Here is a 20,830-nt window from a genome sequence, read left to right on the forward strand (position 1 = left end):
GCATCAAAAAGCATCCCCAGTTGGTCAAAAGACGTGATCAATCCACTGTATCCAGCTTTGGTGCAACCTCACTTTGCTCACTGTGGGCAGTTCTGGGCCCCACAATTTAAGAAGGATGTGAAAGTACCTGAATGTATCCAGAGAAGGGCAAAAAGGCTGATGAAAAGGCTGGAAGGAATGTCCTATAGTAAGGAGGCTAAATCTTTGGCTTTGTCTAGTGGGAGGAAAGGAAGCTGAGCTGTGGCCTCCTTGGTCTTCACAGCTTCTTAAGAAGGGGAAGTGAGAGGCAGGTGCTGATCTGTTCTCTTGGGTATTGAGTGATAGGACAGATGGGATAGGTTCAAAGCTGTGTCAGGGGAGATAAACTCTTACTTGACATTGCAAAGCATTTCTTTACTGAGAGGGTGGTGAAATACTGGAACAGACTTTCTAAACAGTTGGTCAGTGCCCCAAACCTGTCAGTATTTCTGAGGCATTTGGGACTTTCCCTAATAATACAGGCACTTTCCCTAACATTACAGGCACTTTCCCTAATAACAGGTTTTAACTTCTGGTCAGCCCTCAAAGTAGTCAAGCAGCTAGACTAGATGATCACTGTAGGTCCATTCCAACTGAAATATAATATTCTATTCGATTCTATCCTATCCTAAAAATCTCAACCCCAAAAAGCATCTGGTTTCCTTTCATGGGTTAGGTCAAGACACTCACTGGCCAGAGCCACGTTTTCTTATCTGTGAAAAGAGGATAAAATTCCTTTCTGCTATGCTCTGTAGATTGTGACCAGTATAATATGCCCTCATGGTAGAAGGTCAGTTGTGGTCAACTGAGGCTGCTTAAGTGCAGTTAATAAATAAATACAATACTGGGGGAAAGGGAGAGGAATATGGAAGAGAGAGTAAAGGAAAAAAATAAAGAAGGAAAAAGGAAGCCTATTGAAAAAGTCAAACAGGACAAAGACTTAAGATGCCAAAGGTACATTAAGAAATACACACATGAAGAAAGCACTAGGAAAAATATAGGGTGAAGAACATAGAGTATCTAAAGGGCAGAGAAATAGTAGAGCTTAGAAAAACATTTACTTTATAAAAGCATTTGATAACAGAAAAAACAGTGGCTCTGTGATGAAACAATGAGCACTCTGTGGCACATCATCCATTTTCCCCATGCTGGAAAAACAAGTTTCCTTCCTCTGTAATTGGTTGCATTCCTCTGTGATATAGCCATGCATCTGGGACCCTTCTGAGATGAGAGCTCCACAGTGCAGAGACTCCCAGAAAGCTGAGTAGGTGAACCCAAAATACTTGCAGAGAAGGGCTACTAAAAGAAGTTGCCCTGAGGGCTAGTAACTTTACCACTAATTAAAGTGTCTGTTAGCAGCTTTGTGGTTCCAGTCTTCCACAGGATGTCCAGAGATGACTTTTCACAGTTTATTTCTGTGTGTGTAGTGCAGCTAACACATCACTCCTGATCCCCTGGAGCAAAGGCAATTATTTTTCTTCCTTTTCCCTCTCCATGGAAACTTCTAAAGTTGAATGGAGTCTATGCTTTTGTAAGTGCCCTCTAACTCACCTGTACCAGCCCAGGTACTACTGACAAACATCAGCCAGCCATGACTGAAGTGACTGGGTTTGACTTTCACTCTTAACCTTTGTCTTGATGTTGACTCAGCTCATTCACCCTTCCTCGTGCATGGCAGGCTTCATGCCATGCTAAAAACAAGCACAGGGAGATGCTACCAGCTTGACACCAGTTCCCAAGGCAGGGAATGGCCAAGGGCTTTGAGCTCAAAATATGGCTCTGAGCTGTAGGAAGAGCGCTCAAAGATGGGAGAAAAGGCAGGAGTTTTGAGGAGCAATGTGCTGGAACAAGTCTTCCATGCCTGGCTGAGAATTATTTACAAGTTTGGCTTTGAATTATCTCAGTCTCAACAGGATCCTATTGATTTTGATAGAAACCTGATCGCTGCCCAGGGAAGTCAGGTTCAGGAGTTTTTAGAGGGTTGTCTTTTGGTTTTTATTTTGGGGGGGTGGGGGAGGGAGGGAGGTGAAACTTGTTATTTGGAGGGTGGAAGAGCTGGGGAGGGGGCAAGAGGACGATTAAATAAAAAGAAGAATCCTGCTTTGCAGAAGAAACCCTAGAGTGTTTGCTAGTATTCCCCCTTTCTCATGATGCTGCATTATTTTCAGAAAATTACATTTATGTTTTCCAACATGACTTCTGATTTTATTTGCTTACGTCTCATTCCGCATGTCCTATACCTCTGTTAATTCACAAGAATTTCTTGGTGCAACAACTACACATGTGGGACACATACAAGAGCTTCACACATGTTTTTGGTCAGAAAAGTGATCCAGTGAGACCTGTCTGTAACAGGTTTCTTAAGGCAGAAGGCCAGCTTCAGCCCACTGAGTATAAGGTTCAGCAAAAATTACTTTGTTTTATCCCTGGGGATGGCTAATCAGTGGCCTGGGAGCAAAGTCTGGGCCCTGACTTTTTACCAGGTCCTACAAGACTGTGACATGGAGTGATCAGGCCAGCTAATTCAGAAATACTGATACAAGTAGTGGGGAAGGAGGAAGACTGGGTGTTGAAGGGTTCACCCAGTTTCTGCTGCACTGTGCAAACACATCAATATCTCTCTCCCTTCTACCAGTCTAAGAAGAAAAGTGACACCCAAGCATTAGGAAAGTCTGTCCTCAAATTACTAGAAGCAGTCCCATAAACTGGAATACTCATGTACAGCATGCATGTATTTTTCATGCAGGGCATAAATATAAAGAAATTATTCCTTACTTGACCTAGGGAAACACCACTCCCACTCTGCACACAATTACACCTTTTATGTTCTGCATGAAAGAATATACTGCAAATGAATCTTAGTACAAAGTTTAAATAAAGAATTGCCAAGTAATAATTAACTCAGTCTGTCATTTATTATGCTTAGGCACTAAGGTAAGGTCAGTTTCCTTTAATGCTTTTCAAAGAATGTACTCATTTTAGAACAGGTATGACCAGTTCCACAGACTTCTCAAAAGACATAGTGTTCTCCTCCTGGCTTAGTGATGCCCTGGGTATTCATTTTCATTGCCAGTTTTGACTTAATTATCAGTATCACAGCCATGTTGACATGCTAAAAGCCCCCCCACACAGAAATGACCCAGCACTTTCACCTGTAACCTCTCCTGTAAGGTTTAACTTCTGGGATGAAACACTTTTCACAGCAGGACAAGATATGCTATTATGGTCCCAGTGTGAGCAATCTCAGGTTACACTTAATTCCTAAGCTCCATTAATGTGGGAGGCTCTTTGGGCACAGGTGGTCAACCAGAAAACCAATAAAACAGACCTAAGTATGTAGAGAATATTTTGCTGTGTACTACAAAATATCTTACAATGGAAATACTTTTTGTTCTAACTTCCTAGTCTGGATGGTGTTTTGAGAACAAGCTGTACAGACTTACACATGCACAGTTCCACAAATCTATTAACATTCCTCCATGTTAGTGGGCAGGATTTGTCTGGTGCTGAGATTCTGTTGTGGCACCCCAGTGCACTGCACATCACCTACTAATGAGGTCTTATTTTGAGATTTTTGGGTTAGAGATAATGATAATCTCACAAAGTTACTATTTACTGTTTATATTATAGTTGCACCTAGAAACCCCAAATGAAAGGATTCCATTTAATTAGGTATTTTGCAAACAATAATAAGAAAGAGTTCCTGCATCACAGATCTAACAGGGTTCTTATCAGACAGGATAAAAGCAATGGATGAAAGACATGAACAAGGTGGGAGTGGATTGGAAAGTCTGCTTTACAGTTGTAAAGCAAACAGACTTCATTACAGCTCACTACTTGCCTAACTGATGGGAGTGGTTCGTGAGCATCACAGCAGAAAAACGTTTTGAGGAGGGATTTAGAGGAGGATAAGGCATAAGGCTTTATGAATTTTGGCGAGGACTGGTTTCTGCTGCTAGGTACTGCAGCAAGGAAAAGATTTAATACTTTTGCTTATCACTGGAAAAAGCACAACTGCTTAAGAAGTTGCACTAGGTGACCATCCCTCACTTTAAAATTAATTAACGGCTATAACATATGGTGAAAGATAATTTTTTAATTGACTCAAGTCCATTTGACATCTATAAAATGGAAAACAGTTTTAATTTTCATCTCCTGTAAGTATATATAATTATATCCTCTCTTTGTTGTTTATCCTGAGGTTGATCATGTTCCAGTAAGGCTCAAGTCCAGAGAGCATAACTGTATGTTGAAATGCAAATTGCATAATAACCATTGTCATAGATACTTAAATGGAATATTATGAGATTTGTTATAATCTTGTATGGCTTTAGAGGATATTAAAAAAAAAAAAAAAAAAACCCAAAGAAAAAACCCAAAAAAAAACCAACCCACCAGAAAAACATTTTGTGGAATAGAAAATATGACCACATTTCACAAAAATCTCAAGCCTTTTCCACTGTGGGTTGAACAAGATTGTTTCTTTGCCTTTTACTTCTATGCTTTCAGTGGAGAAAATCAGTGTTAAATACAGTTATTTGGGAGTAAGTAACAACATTGTATTCCCAATGTTATCTGACTTATGTTGCCTTAAAACATATATCTAAATTTAAATCAAGTGAAACCCTTAGGAATATAATAATTAAGATCTCCTCAAACTGACGTGTGTGCTATTGTCAGCTGCAAATCCTTTCCTGCCCTCTGTGTCCCACTCACACTGGCTGTCCAGGGCCCCCGGACGCTGCTCTAGTTTTGCCTGTGCGCTCATTAGCTCCTCAATCCTGGCAGGAGCCTCTCTCTGCTGCCAGTCAGGAACTTTCACTCAGCCAGTGGCCCTTAACCACACACTTAAATCCAGACCAGATTTGTTGCTTTGGTTGCCTGTACAGGTGTAGTTCAGTCAATAATGAAGCATGATGCCGGTCAAGCTTTCAAGCAGGTGAGTCAAAAAATTTGTATGCAAATCTCTTCTCTCTTGCTCTTTAATTGCATCTAATCTGTTTGTTTTGATTTCCCCCTGTACTCCCTGCTGTTTAGCTCCTATCATCAATCTGTAAGGCATTTTTCAATTGATTAATGACTTACCCATACAAAATGTACCTATGCTAACTCCACTCATTTTCTGCACCGTGGGCTCGTGCCCTAAGTTTGGCCACTTCCTAGCTTTCACGTGCTTACTGAGGCAAATACAGACCCTTTGGTGGACTAAAATAACCTGTTAAATCTTCTCTAAATCACCCCTTGCTACCCAGTCAGCCTCTCAAGCATGCCATTACTTTTGCTGCACAGTTCCAATAATTAAGTCTCCTATTTTTTTCCAGGCCTCAATCTCATTGTTTTCACTGACACCTCTAAAGTCTTATTTCAGGAAACAGGAAAATTAACCACAATCTCTATTTATTTACATCCACATAAAATAAATCCTAGCTAGAATTGTTAAAGCACCTGGCGCAGATTTAGAAACGTAATTACAATATCATAGAATCAGTCAAAACACCAGCTGCTCTTTCTCTCCTGTATCTCTTCCATCAGCTACATATCATTCATTATTTAGGGAGAAGATTCAGTACAGATTAAAACTCATCCTAAACCGTATCTATTATGCAATCATATCTTTACCTTGCTGCTATAGTTAAGCATCTCTTGGATAATCTTTGAAAAGAGGCTATGGGGAATAAGCAAACAACTTCTAAAAACAAAGCATTAATGTTGTCTTCTATCATGTAGCTTGGATCACTGCACCCATAGCACAATCCTGCCACTTCTATTGCTCAGAAACTACTTTAATGTAATTTTGAGAAATGCATTGAAGAAGTCTATCCTTCTCACCATGTTGAAAAGCAGAGAATTAATCATCCACATAAGATCTAATATAATTCCTACTATATACTATTATCTGATAGATAGCAAAAAGTATTTTCAAAGGTCAATAGAGAGGTGGAATGCAGAATTAAATACTGATTAGTCAGGATAGCACTGGTAATTGAAACAAGAGCAAGTTAACCACCTAGTCCTGTAAATTATTACTACTCAAGTAAATTTAACATCTGTGAGTACAGCAAGAGAGGCATATGTTCAAAAAGTGACCCATTTCAATATACATGGATGAAAAAGAATTCAGCAGTGTTCTTCCAGACAGTCTGGCAGGAACCAGCCTCTGCTCATGTAACAGTTGGGAGTGTAATACAGCCGGTACCTCACAGTTTCACCCAGGACACTTCCAGGCCGGCCAAGATATCCCTGCTGATCCAATCTGAATTTGCACCAGACTACATTTTGTCTAATATATGTTCAGAAATGCAGGGAAGCCGCAGGATTTTAATTGCCAGTTAAATACATGGGAATGTGTATTCTGTACATTCAGTTTAGATGCTCTTCAGAGGGTGGAAGGCTGGAAAAGAGTGCCCAGGTTAACATTTGTGCTGTCAGGATGGAAAATAGGCCTGATGCGTTGTGTCAAAATGTAAACCTGAAAAACATGAATGTAATCCAGAAACCTTAACAAATGCCTGCTACACTAAATTAGATTAATACAGCCACTGTAGGTGACAAAATCAGCTTTTTGGGAAATATCAGATACATCCCACTATACATGCTCTTATTGTTTCTTTTATCAGAAAAAAGCTTATTCTGTGGTGGGATTAGTTTTGGTACTTACCTGCAAAATACTTCCCAAACTGTCTAACCACTCTCTGCATAAGCACAAAATTTTGCTCTATTTTCTTACCCTTTGCTGGTGGAAAAGGCTATGCAAACATTTCTCAGTAACAATAATAAAACCTTGAAAGCTCAATGCAACTAAAGATTAGAGTGCGAGAAAGTCTCTCCAGGCCTCATTTGGACTGTACACTCGGGGTCATCCCAAGAGACTGAGAAATTTCATTGATTGCTTGGCCGGCTGTTTTATTTTCCCTCTGTAGTTTAGTCACATCTCTACAAAATCCAGAATTCCCCTCCTCCCTTAGTTTTTTACAGCTAAAAACTAATAAATATCTGTCAGCAAGCAGTTCATCAAATAGCAATGAGAAGCTGTGGTATATCAAAGGGCAAGAGATCATAGAACAGACATTTGTCTAAAATGTAGCCAGATTTTCCAAAGAGCTCAAGGATAATTTTTTCAAGTGCTCAGGATCCACCTCCATAGGCAAATTTTCAGAAGTGCTCAAAGCCATGTGTGCCACAAGTCTTTAAGAATATGGTGAGTTGATTTGGTTCTTAAGACAAAGCCAAGTTTTTGAAAATCCTGTCCCCTTTGAAATATTTTTGCTAAAGGCTATTCCAGTATCCCTAAGTTATTATTTTGGATTCTATGCGTATCTGTACATCTCCACAAAAGAATCTTATTGTCAACCTGATATTTTGTTAAATGAAAAATAAACACATATTCTTTAGAACATAACTCTTTCATTCTGTTATTTTTGAAACAGTTTCCCAGGCAGCCTTTGTATGAAATACGTCATCCTTGAGCTTTGGAAACCTTTTATCATAAAGACATATAATTTCTCCCTTGCAATAATTTATATAGCAGGCATTCTATTTTGTGCCCTTTACAGATATATCTGTTCCTAAACTAATGCCTATTTTCCCCACTACAAATACTGTGGCTTTTATATTTTAGTCAAATTGTTCTGTTGGTGTATGGGGCACTACAACTATATTTTACAAAATCCTTAACTCAGAATAAAATATGGAGAAGAGCCTCAGAAAACAGTGGTGACTGTTGTCATTATCAATAAGAAAATTCAAGAAACTGGAAGAAAGGCAGATTAGAACTTGAAAATGGGTCAGGTGGAAGATGTTACACTTAGGCAGATGTGTTCAACTCAACAAAGAGAACGAGCAATGACCGTTCAAAAATAATTTTGAGTACATGGAGGCAGGGAATCTACTAAAGCCCAGGCTGCACTTGAGTAAAGATTATGAAGCCACAACCAAAAAATGAGAGACTGACATCACCTTTGGATGTGTGAAGCAGAGCACATCCTGACAGACACATGAAATACCTGTTCTCAGTGTTTGCAAGACTTTAGCTGAAATACTGAGCCTATGGAACATATAACCCCGCTTCAATAAATATGGCATCTGGATGTGACAGAGCAGAGGAAGAAGAGGCAGGGGTTTCCAAAAGACTGCAAGAACTAGAGGTTGTTAGCAAAAAAAAAAAATTTCAAATAAATTAATAAATGAAATAAATGTGCACTACACTTGCTGTTGCAAAACAGATAGGTATTATCCCTTTATCAGTGACACATCCATCTGGGAGGAGCACAATTCCCAGGTGATAATCAAGTCTGCCAGAACTCTGAGATACAGTGATATATTTCAAGGAAGGGAAATAGTAGGTGACTTAATTATCCAGTGCCAATGGAGATTAAAAAGAGGAGATCTGCACTGGTGAGAGGGAGCAGGAAAAGGCTGAGTTCCTGTTCAGCAGTAGGAATATAGAGAAAGCAGAGGAGCACTGAGCAGGGATGGCAGTTTGGTCACGAAGTCTCTGTTGTATGCCAGGCTCTGAAAGCAAATCCCTTTAAGAGATGTCACTAAGGGCATCTGGTGTCGATATCATGACAGGAAAGAAAAGTACTCCCTGCAGAAAATTCCACTCTCCATACAAATACTGTATAAAGACTGCAGTGTGACAACTGTGGTCATGTAACGTGAAGTATTTTATTAGAAACTTATCAACATTTTATGAAATTACCCTCATAAGACTAAAGTCAAAGTGTTTAAACATCAGCATTTTAAGTATGCCTTGTTAAGATGTTATTGCAAAGATTTTTCTATTTTTCCAGGTTGAACATTTAAACAAATTGTCAGTGGACTGGAAAGAAAGAGGGGAGGTAACTTGAAAGCATCCTGCTGACCCAAAACTGGAGAAGTCTGTTCTACCTTTCAAAGCTCACAATACAGTTTTTGACTGCTGCTTCTGCTAAAACATAAAATGGATCCTAGGAGACTACCAAGCACGAGATTAGTTTCTGGCTGTGTGCAAAGGAAAAAATATTTCAATGACAAAATGGAGTGTCCACACAGGTCACTGAGAAAGGCTGGAGAACGTGTGGTTTTGAGGGCTTTTGAGACCCATCTGGGCAAATCTTCTACAACATGGTCTGCTTTCAGAGTTTGCCATTCTCTGTGATGGAGGTCAGGCAAGAGACCTCCTGGGATCCCTCCCCACCTTTATGACTGTATGCTGATCCTATGAATTCACCGTTCCTTGAGGTTACCAAGCTTGGAGGCAACTTTTCTTCTAACTGGAAAAGAAATCCATTTGTAAGGGAATGCTTGATGGGTCAGTGGGTACCACGAGGGCCCTGTGTGGGGTAAGCATTTCAGGAATAGCCATCTCTGCACACAGGTGTGTCCAGGCACTGACACTCGTGGGGACAAAGGGCAGTGACTCCAAGATTGGAGGCTCTCCAAGGCTGCAGTGTCCACCATGTAGCTAGACTTCAGTGGAAGATTAAAAGAAATACTTGTGTATTGCTTGGCTCAGAACACCCAGGAAGGAGAGGAGCTATCCTGAATTGCCTCTGGGAATTTATGACTAGGAGCAATGGGGGTAAAGTCAGGTAAAGAAAAACAGTTTGAACATCAGTAAAATTTCCTAACTGTGAGTGTTATTAGACTGGAATAATCTCCCCTAAGGGAAGCAATAAAACCAACATCATTTACATCTTTGCAAACTAGACCAGACAAAGCACTGGGAAATATACTGTGGGGAATAATCCTGTAAAATGATTGCACTAATTTTTCTCATCTATTCTTTCTTCATAGGATTGCTTCATACATGCAATATGCCATACTCTTTTTCCTGTTACTTTATTCCTTTTCCTGTGGGTTGAGTAAAAAAACCCTGAAGGAAATTATACCATTCTAACAAAAAAAGTAACACATTATGACAATTTGCATTTTTATTTAAAAAATACATATTTTATCTTTAAAATACAACCAGTGATAGACACAAGAGCATAATCTCTAGGATAATGACACACTTCAGTACACTAGGCAATTAGGTTTGCCTTTAATTATTTATAGTTTGACATGCTGCTCATACAAATACTCTGTGTAACAGGAGGAAGTCAGTTTGACCTTAATTATTGCCTGTAAATAATTCCTGAATTGTAACTAAGTAGTGCCTTTTAAAATGTAATTATTATAATGCCAGAGTTACAGAGCTCATTGATTTATAATTACTTAATTGTTTCTACCCATTAAACCACAGCTGTGATAGGTTCATCTTGCCTACATGCGCTAGCCTGGAAACTGAGGGGTTATGGCCAAGGACTTGGACTAATGTTATCTCCCACAGTTAAATGGCTGAACAATCATTCCAGCCTGGTCAAGGTTAGTAGGGGTCATCAGATGGCTGAGAGATCGTGGGCAATGAGCTGGGCATTTCAGTACACATCCTTCAGAATAACAGTGAGGGGAGAAGGAAATATAAAATATCCATACCTCCAGGGTCCTGAGCTCCCTCCAGGTCTCACCAATTAGACAAAAACCTACTTCTTTGTGACTGATTTTACACTTTTGGGGTCATAATGTATAGTGAGCTATTGGGCATACTGCTAACTGTGCTGCTGGGAAACAGAAAACCCAAAAACTATGTATTTTTTTCTACATGTATCAACACAGGGTATCTAGTTATTTTCACATTTGTATGTCAGGTAGAGACTGTAATTTTCCTTCTTGTGACTTGCACTTTAACAGTGTAAGAGCACTTCACAGAGAGAGTTCGACCCACAGTGTTGTGATTCAACCCCAGCCAGCCACTAAACCCCACACAGCTGAGTCCCTGTGTTATCAACAGTGTTTCCAGCATAAACCCAAACGTAGCCCCATGCTGGCTACTCGGAAGAAAATTATCTCTATCCCAGCCAAACCCAGTACACTCACACGATCCTCCTGTCTTTGATATATTTGGTTCTTTGTGTACCACTGCCTGCTAATCACCATCCAAACCACTCTGTTGTATTACATGTGTTTCTCTGAGAGGGAAAAAAAAGAGATATTAATAATGAAACATTTTAAAGTAGTCAGCATGACACACTTTCACTTAAACTGCAAAGCTCATCTGCCAGAAGAGCAGAAATGCCAAGATGTTTCTAAGATGTCAATTCTGAGAAAGTAAAGATCCACTTTCTACTGAAAAGATATACTATATTTTGCTCAAAATGAAGTGGTATTTAGAAATAATTTGTGTAGATTTTAAAAGCATTAAAATTTTGATTCAGTTCAAGTAAGCCTTGGTTCAAACCTTTTGCTGTCTTACAGCACAGTCAAAACCAGCAGCTAAGAAGTGTATGAATTCTGTGTGATATAGAAATATACCCTAGAAGGAGTGTTAGGACTGTGATCTGACCACTCAAATAACCATTCACAAAGCGGGTCTCAGGAATAGGAGATTATGTGTATGTTCTCAGTATTAAGACATTTTTAATGAATTTCTTAGAAATGCAATGTATATTGAAAGCCTGAAAAATCCTGTGTTAAAAATCTTCTGTGACACAGAAGAACACAGAAGTTAAGAACCATTAAAAAAGTTGCTTCTATGAATTTCTCTGGAGAATGCCCAAGACCCTGAAGCTGAGAATGAAGATTTTTGTGCAAGCTGTAGATATACTTTAGGGGTTAAGGCAATTAACCCTTTAAGGATGCATTCCAATCTCAGGCTTTTCTAGTCTGTACAATGTGGAGGGAAAAAAAACCAGCATGGTACATCTCAATTTCTGCATGCCTAAAAACAGGAATATTAATTATGTAGGTTCACCAGTCAGGTTACATCTAAATTCCCCATGGTAAATGAGACTAAAGAAATGCAAACTATTCTACTGCTGTACAATTCAGATGTAGTGATAATGCACTCTTGTTATTACCAACATTCCACAGCAATTAGGGAATTGTGGAAGAATCCTAAATCTATAGGAAGAAAATCAGATTGCCTCAAAGTGTGGTCCTGTCCCATCATGTGACTGAAAGTGTAGGATTAAAAGAATCACTATCTCAATGTTTCTTGTGCACTTTTTAGCTCATAATTGAAAGCGGTCTTTTTTCAATGTCAGTTATGCAATTACTACACAGGTTCTTGCCCTCCTTTGTACCCTTCCCAGTCATCCAGGCTTTGCAGCCAAACCTTGCTCTCAGCTCTACCTGCAGAGACCTATTCCTGTCACTCTGTCTGTGATATGCCAACAACAGGCAAAGAACAACTTACTTAAATGTAAGAGCTGTCCATTCCCAAGTGTTGATTCCCTTGAAAATGTGATGTTTCTCTTATCTATTCTGCTTTTTCAGATATAGCATGAAGAAAAAGCATAAATTTGGAAGCCCTGTGGTTTGAGTACATGCACAGAGGTACTTTAAAAACCACGGTTTCAGAGATTACTACTTGATACTAAAAACACAACAAAAAACCCAATAGATAAACACACAGGGACTGTAAGCACTCAGAAATAATTTTTCCAGGTCCATGGTAAACCCTTATACTGGGATAAAGATAATGCGTAAAGCCTCCCCCAACAATTCCTAATAGAAGTAATTTACTAATTCATTCTATGATTTTTTTCCCCCTGGTAAGCTAAAGGGACATAGCAGTGAGGCATTCTCCAGTTCTGTTATCAAACCCTGCTCCAATATTTAATGTATATCTAGGAAAGTCTTTTTGCTTCTCCATCGCCCTGTCTGACAAGGAGAAAACCTATCTTCTTCCTCACCTCATGTATGCACACAGGTGTAACATCCTGCACCTGCATCATCTGTACTAATTGTTAATGTGAAAAAACAACAAATGTATTGAAACTGTCCTCTGATGATGATCAGGCACATCCTTAAAGAGCACTCTTCCATAGGAGGGAATCAGACAGAGTGATAGCTGAAGGGATGCCCACAAGTGCAGACAGAATAGCCAGTAAAGACCATGTCATACAGTTCTAAGCTTGCACATCACATGTCCTAAAGAGACCTGCTCTTTCAAACTCACCGGCATAGGCTTGCTTTCTTTTCCTCCAGTACTGCATGAACTCATTCAAGTTTTCAAAAACATTACCTATATATAAAAACAACCTGTGCACAAAAAGTTACTAAGAAAACAATTTGTATCATAATAGTATGAAGAAGGTAGGGCTTTTGTTTTTTAAGCATTTGTGTACATTAAAAAAGGACAGCAAGTACACGAAAAAAAGTGTGATCAAAGAATAAGATTAACCTTGATAATTGACAGTCTTACTTGAGGACTCCTAAAACCAAACAGAGACACCTCCCTCTATTTCACATCTCAATTTATCCTCTCAGATGGGAGGTTCTGTAGGTGTAATGCCCTTTTCAAACAGGGCCTATTAGTACACAGTCTAACACACTTTTTACCCTCTTCTAATTGAGATCTGTAAGTGGTGAAATACAGATTAAGTACACCTCTTTCCATCCAGAGCACTTTTCTGTCAGCTTGAAAGAACTGTCAAAACAGACACCTTGAATTAGCACAGAAGTCACACCTGCTGATATGTGTAATGTAAGCAGATTGTCCCACTTTTCCACCTACTGAATTCTTGTTGCTAATCTAATTAATACCCTCTGATTATTTTGGATGGTCACTTGGCAAGTGCCAGCAAAGATAAAAGGCTGGGGCACGTTGTGACATATACCTGGGTTTTATCTGCCCCATTTCCAACACACTTTTATTTGTGTATTTCTCTCCTCCTCTATTGCCCTTGTTACTCTTGCAAACATGGCACCTCTGCTTCCCATGCTTTGGGAGCATTGAGACACAAAAAACCTGGTTGAGTTGGGAGTCAAATACATCCTTTTGTTTTCCCAACATTTTTTAATTTATCACCTCTATGTGTCCCCTCCCTTTTTTGCATCCCTTTTCACCTCACCAATACTACCTGGTCCTCATTTTGCCTGCAGGGCACCACCCCCTGTGGCTGGTCTGGAGGACACAGTGAGGGCTGAGGGCTATGCTGGGCTGGGTGGAATCCACAGAGCAGGAGGACAGTCCTCACCTCATCCTGGAGATCCTGCAGGATGAGTATTTGAAGATACAAGGGGTAAAGCAAACAAAGAGGGTGCAGACTTGGAACAAGGTACTATATTTGCTTGTTGTATGTTTGGCCATATTCAGGCATTCCAGGAACAAATAAGAGGCACTGATGGTGGCTCCTTTGCCAAGCACAAAAAGGATATATTTTCCCCTCCTCGTTATCCTACTCCTTCACCTCAGGCTGAGGCTAAACAAAGCCATGAAGCCATGGTGAAACAACAAGGGAAACTACTGGAGTTTTTGGATGTGAGATGATTTGGAATTTTTTTATTTAGCATTGACATTTTCAGTAATAAGAGAAGATGCACATATACACACACAAAAGAGGTCTCTTTCCAAGAGAAATGAGATAGCAAAACTCTGATTGTAATTCAAGGATTAAAGTTAAGTAGTGTGTGTATACATGATAGATCTCGCAGAAGAGGATCTTTTGTGACGTTCTGCTACAAGGGAAACAAGAAAAGCTGCACAGACATGAGAACGTGGGAGTAAACAAGAGCATCTCTGCAGAATGGATGAGTTCTTGGAAAACTAAGGGCATACCAAAGGGGGTGAGTGGATCAGAGTACTTTGAATGCAAACGTGGTGGTTGTCAACCTTTTATATCCACCGTTCTTACATCCTTACAACTGACTCACATGCATTCAGAAAGCACTGCCCACATAACTAACATTGTTCTTACAAAACATCTGATTCAAATTCCATTTTAATCAGCTGGAAAAAAATAAGGAAATTGTGGAGAAATCTCAAGAAGTTAAGTAAGGACCACTAAATGAGTGCAGAGAATAAATCCATTTTTTATATTCTTTTAACCTGAATTTCCCACGGCAAGGAAACAGACATAGTATGAGTAATAAGGTTTGTATGAAAATATAGCCCTTGTATTATAAAAAGTTCTCTCCTTATTTAAAGAGGAATAATATAGCTGTGTTATTTTATTTTATGCAAACTCTAGAGTAGAGCAGAATTCCTTAATAAAAAGGCTCAAGAGTTAAACTATACCAAGCCAAATATTTCACAAAGGCCTTGCTATGTTGGAATAATTTAACATGCTGCTGGCAATAAATACAATAATTGCATTCAGTCAGACAGAAAAATAAAGACAGGGACCCTGAATTCTTTATCAGCATAGGTCTTTTTCCAGCTCAAAAAATTCCCTCATTATTTGCTCCACCCCATTTTCTCCTTAAGAAGTCACTAGAGGGCATCATCACCTACCCAATCCTGCCTGCAGACCAGGTCAGATCTGTCATACCCTACCCTACCCAGAGAAGATACACTGCTCTCTGTAGGAGTCCCTTCTGCAGGACTCTGAAAACTCAGATTCCAGTTGTTCCCACAGCTCAAGCAGAGGAGGTCCTGCAGGGGCACGATAAAAATGGCCTATTTTGGGTAAAAGCAGAGAGAATTCTTAAAAATAGCACTACTAAACAGACCTGTCCATCAACATCTCTCACTTCTTTGTGGGATTATTTGTTAAAGTACTCCCATACCAACTTTTCCAATCTGCCCTGACCATTTGGAAAGACAAAGTGCTGAATAGAACATGAGAACACGAGTAGTTTTGTAAGACCCGGGCAGGAGTCATCTCCCACAGATTCACCATGGATGGGTCTACTGTGCAGCACTCCTAACACACCCCAGCTCCCATTTTTCCACAAGGGCTCTTACAGTGAGCACGAGAGTTGAAAGATCTGAGTGTTGCATGAACTAAAGACATAGGGGAGAAGGTCCATCGGCCCCATTCTTTATTTTTCCTTTTCTTTCTTGCTTCCCATACTTCCTAAAAAGTCCCATGGGGTATCATCTTCACAGCTTTGAATTTTTAACCATAAGCACAACTCCGACTGTCCCAGAATCCTTAACAATATCACTACTTGGACAGCTTTCCTGGTGGTAAAGCATGCACATACAGCTGGGAGTCGGAGATTTTGATCCTTTCAATCTTATTACAGACAGTGCTACACACATACAGATTCACACCAGGGTGAAACCCAGGTAGAGGCTACCCCCTGTTTATCATCCCCATGTTCCAGTCCCACAACTTGGGCATGGTGTGGGTGTGACAGGGGCATGGGACTCGTGTTCCCCTGTCTGTGCACAGGGATGGCACAGGGAACACCTGCTGCTCAGCTAAATGCAGGGCAGAAGAGATTTTGCCAGTGTGAGGCCTCACTGCTGGCATTTTCCAAATTAATCTCTTCTGTGGGTGGAAAGCTGTAGTATCTTGAGAAAGGTCTTCATCTATCAAAGGACTTGGAAGGAAGATCCCTTTTTTCAGGAAAATATGGAGTTCAGAAACTGTGGACTAGTGACACATTGGCTTATGGCATGCAAAATACACCTGTCTCACCAGGGTCTTCCAAGAGCAGCTTTGGACCACCTCCAGAGCCTGGAGCAGGGCAAAAAGCACCTGAATTTCCAGTGTTGGAAACACCTGTTATACAAGAAACAGGTCCATAGGTTATAAAGAGTTTGTTTCATTTTGATTTTCACCTGGGATTTTCCCTTCAAAGGGTGGGTACATGGAGCTGCTCTATCTGTGCTAACTCACAAGTGCATACTTCAGTTTGGAGGGAATAAATAAGGAGTAGGTGGATAAAACCCCTGCCCTGCACTATGAGCCATGGGGTACCTGGCACAATGTGCAAGAGAGCACCATTTTCATCTCGTTTACCAAAATAGATCAAGTGTTGGAAGTACAAGAGGAACTGGAAGGGACATTGATGTCTATCACTCAAATTGTGGAGGAGAAGAACAGTAAAAGGCAAGTAAGGTAAGTAGGTAGGTAGGCATGAAAGGAAGAATGGGAAAACATTGGATCTACATTCCAATTAAAGAGGTAAAACACTAAGACTGAGGCACAAATGATCTCATCAGCTTCATTGTCCAGAGCTTGGAAATTATAATACATTTATGTTACAAAAATAAATAAACTGCACTCAAGTGGGGTCACAGTTTTGGGCATCAGAAAGGTTAGACGTGGTTAAATACCTCTGTGAACATTTCATGTAACTTTCTGGGATGAAAACTATCAATGTGTTCATGAAACATCAAGAAAAAAATCACATTAGAGTAAAAACTTACTGTTTTTCCTGTATGTACTGAGAGGTGAAGGTTTCTGTGGACTGGAAAGAGTGGCTCCTACCTTTCTGTGTACAGACAATGGGAGGACACTTGGTGAGTATTATTCACTAAAGTAGAGGTACAGTCTCAGTCATTCTAACAGAAACCCACCCATTCCCAGACCTAGAGTGCTTACTCACAAGCCAGCATTTAGATATGCAAATAACAGCATATTGTTATCAGCAGTTTGTCCAATAATATTTCCTTTGTTTCATCAAAAAGGCGTATCAGTTTTGTGCAGTTGGCAGTGAATATGCAAAGAGGAATTTGAAAAAGCAGGACCAGCCAGAACAGCAGCCTCTGCCAGTCTGATTGCAGGCATCGCTGATGTCAGACCATGCATCAGAAGGTTAGGGTGCTAATGACTTGTTGATGTGTTTAACATTATGCAGCTATCTCTGAGCAGGTATTTTCACAGTAAGTGTTGTTTTTAAACATGTTTCCCTATTACTCATGAGCTGGAAGTTTCAAGGGAAAATTTTGAAAACAAGATAAAAGCTCAATGGGACTGGGAAGAAGAGAGAGAGAAAGCTTGTCTGAACACACACGTTACTTAGTCCAAAACACAGAAATGTGAAATACCATGTCCTTGGTCACAAGCCTGTTAAAAAATCAGAAAAACTGGACACTTAAACTCATCTTCTCAGCTACAGTAATAAAATCATTGAATGGTTTGGGACCTTTAAATGTCATCTAGACCAACCCCTTGCAATGAACAGGGAAGAGTAAATTGTTTATATTCATATATACATAATAAGCTGCAGTCCTTGAAAAGAAGTTAAAACATATTCAAAAAAGAGGAGAGAATTTGAAGTAATAGATCTAACTAAATTATCATCCTGAAATAATCTGGATAGTTTATCTTCTTTGGGTTTTTTGTTTGTTTGTTTGTTTTTTGTCAGTCTTTCCTTTGGAGATTTGCAAGACAACTTCTAGAGCCTAATTAACTTTTTGCATGAAGTCCTTTCATTTTGGAGAATTAATCACATTTAATCTCCAGACACTAGCCATTATAACAAATCTGTCTGTCCACTGTAACAGCAGGATTATGAAAAAATAAATGGAAAGTGACATTCACATTAGCCTGAGAGTGTTTTTGGCAGTCACCAACTGGCTTTTCTAGTTACTATGACTTTAACCCATCATCACTTTTTCATTACAAGTACCCGAGCAGTGGAGTAGGTTAGGCTGCCAAGCGGCTTTTTCAGGCATTTATTATGTCAGTAATGTTTATGTTTGAAATTATCAAGCCCCTTCTGAGTGAATTGCTGTCTTAAACACAGAGCTTCATGCTGCCAGCTAGAGACCAGCTGTGTGGGGTGGTTTTAGAGTCAATGTACTTTAGGCACAGAGGAGCGCAGAGTCAATTGCAAACGGAGGAATCATGAACGCATTTTGGGCTGCATATCCAAAGTCCTTTGTTCCAGGACTGAAGGTGCTGGAAGAAGTATTCTCACAAGGGACTTTGCATAAAAAAAATGTGTGTATCTGTATGAGAAGGCAAGTGAGCAAGAATACCAGTGCAGTGAAATATGTCTAAGAAATGGGGGGGGCAGGGGGTGAAAGGAGGAAGGTGGAGGGGGGAAGAACAAGCTCTCTCTAGATAAAAGGATTAAGAACTACAGAAAATATTTCCGTAACCATGCCAAAGAAAAAGAGATACATTGTTGTATTTTGCACTTCAGCCAGAAGTGCAATCAGAGCTTTGCAGAATTCATGCAGAAATATGGCTGCCTAGGAGAGTATGTGTTCTGGGGTGATTCAAATCAGCTAAATAAAGGTAATTAAAGATATAAAGGACTGAAGCAGTAAAACCAGGACTGAGCTATTTAACCAAGTGTGACAGCTTTGCATGACTGATTATTCATTAACTACTCCTAGGTAGTTAAGAAACATAAAATGTGATTCATTATCTCTAGAAAGAAAACAAGCTATTAAGAAATCTAACTTCGTGGTGTTCCTAAAACTAGTATAAATATTTTAATTTCTGTCTATAAAGTTTCTGAAAAACATGAATCGCTCATTCATCAATTCACATAAGGCATGGATGTATACATACATCTATTTTTTAGCTGGCAGTTAGCAGGTAGGCATGAATATATGCAATGCAAATGCAAGTCCCAAAAGGCTTATGCCATTAGTTATTATTTCTACCTAGTTCTTACCATCTATTTTTATGGAAATCAACTCTATCAACTAAAGAATGCTAAATCAGCAGGCCTTTATAAAAGAGAAATGATCCACCATATTATCCCCTGATCAGGTTGAAAGCTCTACTCTTCCCAGGTTTGTAATTGTGCAGCACACTAAATTATGATCATAAAGTGTATTAGAAACTCTTCATTCACTCTTCACATGCAGTAATTTCATCTCATTTACTTCATTAGTTAGCTGCTAATACTGAGTGCACTGGAAGCACACGTATATGTGAAGGGGTTGATGTGAGAGCCACTACAACACTATGAATTACCAGCTCATTGCACAGCACCTAGAAAAATCCCTAATTACAGCTCACGAGCTCATAATGAACCAAACATATATAATTCTATGGAATGATCTGTTAACAAAGAAAAGCTTACACTAATTCTTGTTTATTCATCTGGGCATCACAGCAGGATAAGAGATAAGTGCTCATTTACATGTCATTTGGGCTTTTTGTTAGGTTGTTTTGTTTTGTTTTGTTTTTTTTTTTTTAATTTTCCCTGCACTTTCTGCTGCTAAACATTACTATTTCTCTTGGTTTGTTGGGATTTTTTTTTTAACTGATGAGGAACAGTATAGGAATCATGCCATTATAAGCATGTTTCATTATGAGCCAGCTTTAAATTAAACATAAAACAAACACCAGGAAATTGCTATCAAAGGTATTTGCCATAAAATAATGTTGCTTGACTATTGAGTACTGTAATTGGATATTGCTACAGTTGCCAGTGCATTTGCCATTGAACTCTTTGGGTATTATGTGGAAGGGATTTTCCTGGAATGTCCAGCTGAATTAAACAGTAAATTTCACAGGCTAGCTTAAAACAGTTTTTCTTTCGGGTAAAATAATGGCACAGATTCTCCAGGATCACTTTTTGAATTACAGCATTTTAGTTACGTTTTCCTTCATCCTATGCTTTTCGTATTGAAGAAGAAAAATAAGATACTTTATATAAGCACCAAAAAGAAAAAAACCACAAAGAAAAATATCTTGGTTTGAGACCACTAAGCCACCAAAAAACTCCCAACCCTACCTCTAAAGATCCTTCATATTGATTTCTACAGCTGTTTTCTAGTTCATTTTTTTGCTTCAGTATTTCATTAATAGTTTATAGTAATTTTTCTAATATTCCCAGGTTTGTTCATTGTATTTTGATTACAACTAAAAAGTTTCCAGGAACAAAACAAAGCTTATATTAAAAAATACTTTCTGTCATATGAATATGGCAATTAATTTTTAAAATTGAGTGGCCTTTTACAAGGTTACTGCTATATCTGACTCCACTGCCCCTTATTCACTTTTCTTTGCCACCAATTAATACTTGCAGCTAAAAAAACAGGATATATTTTGCAAGGCACCTGCAATGTGATGTTCAATTTTCTCTCCTTCCACTGGCTACAGTTTTGTTTCTCTTCCTATAGCCTGAGGAAAAATAGTCATCA

At 39.2% G+C, this 20,830-nt stretch overlaps 1 long non-coding RNA gene across 1 annotated transcript; it reads left to right on the forward strand.

Moving 5' to 3' along the window:
* The first annotated feature begins 4,865 nt into the window (after positions 1 to 4,865).
* LOC137476665 (uncharacterized) lies at positions 4,866 to 10,796 on the forward strand. Its single transcript, XR_011000511.1, has 3 exons — positions 4,866 to 4,957; positions 8,811 to 8,858; positions 9,796 to 10,796. It is a non-coding gene; the product is annotated as an uncharacterized lncRNA (long non-coding RNA).
* The last annotated feature ends 10,034 nt before the right edge of the window (positions 10,797 to 20,830 follow it).

Source organism: Anomalospiza imberbis, chromosome 6, assembly GCF_031753505.1.
Source record: "Anomalospiza imberbis isolate Cuckoo-Finch-1a 21T00152 chromosome 6, ASM3175350v1, whole genome shotgun sequence".
NCBI classification, from domain to species: Eukaryota; Metazoa; Chordata; class Aves; order Passeriformes; family Viduidae; genus Anomalospiza; species Anomalospiza imberbis.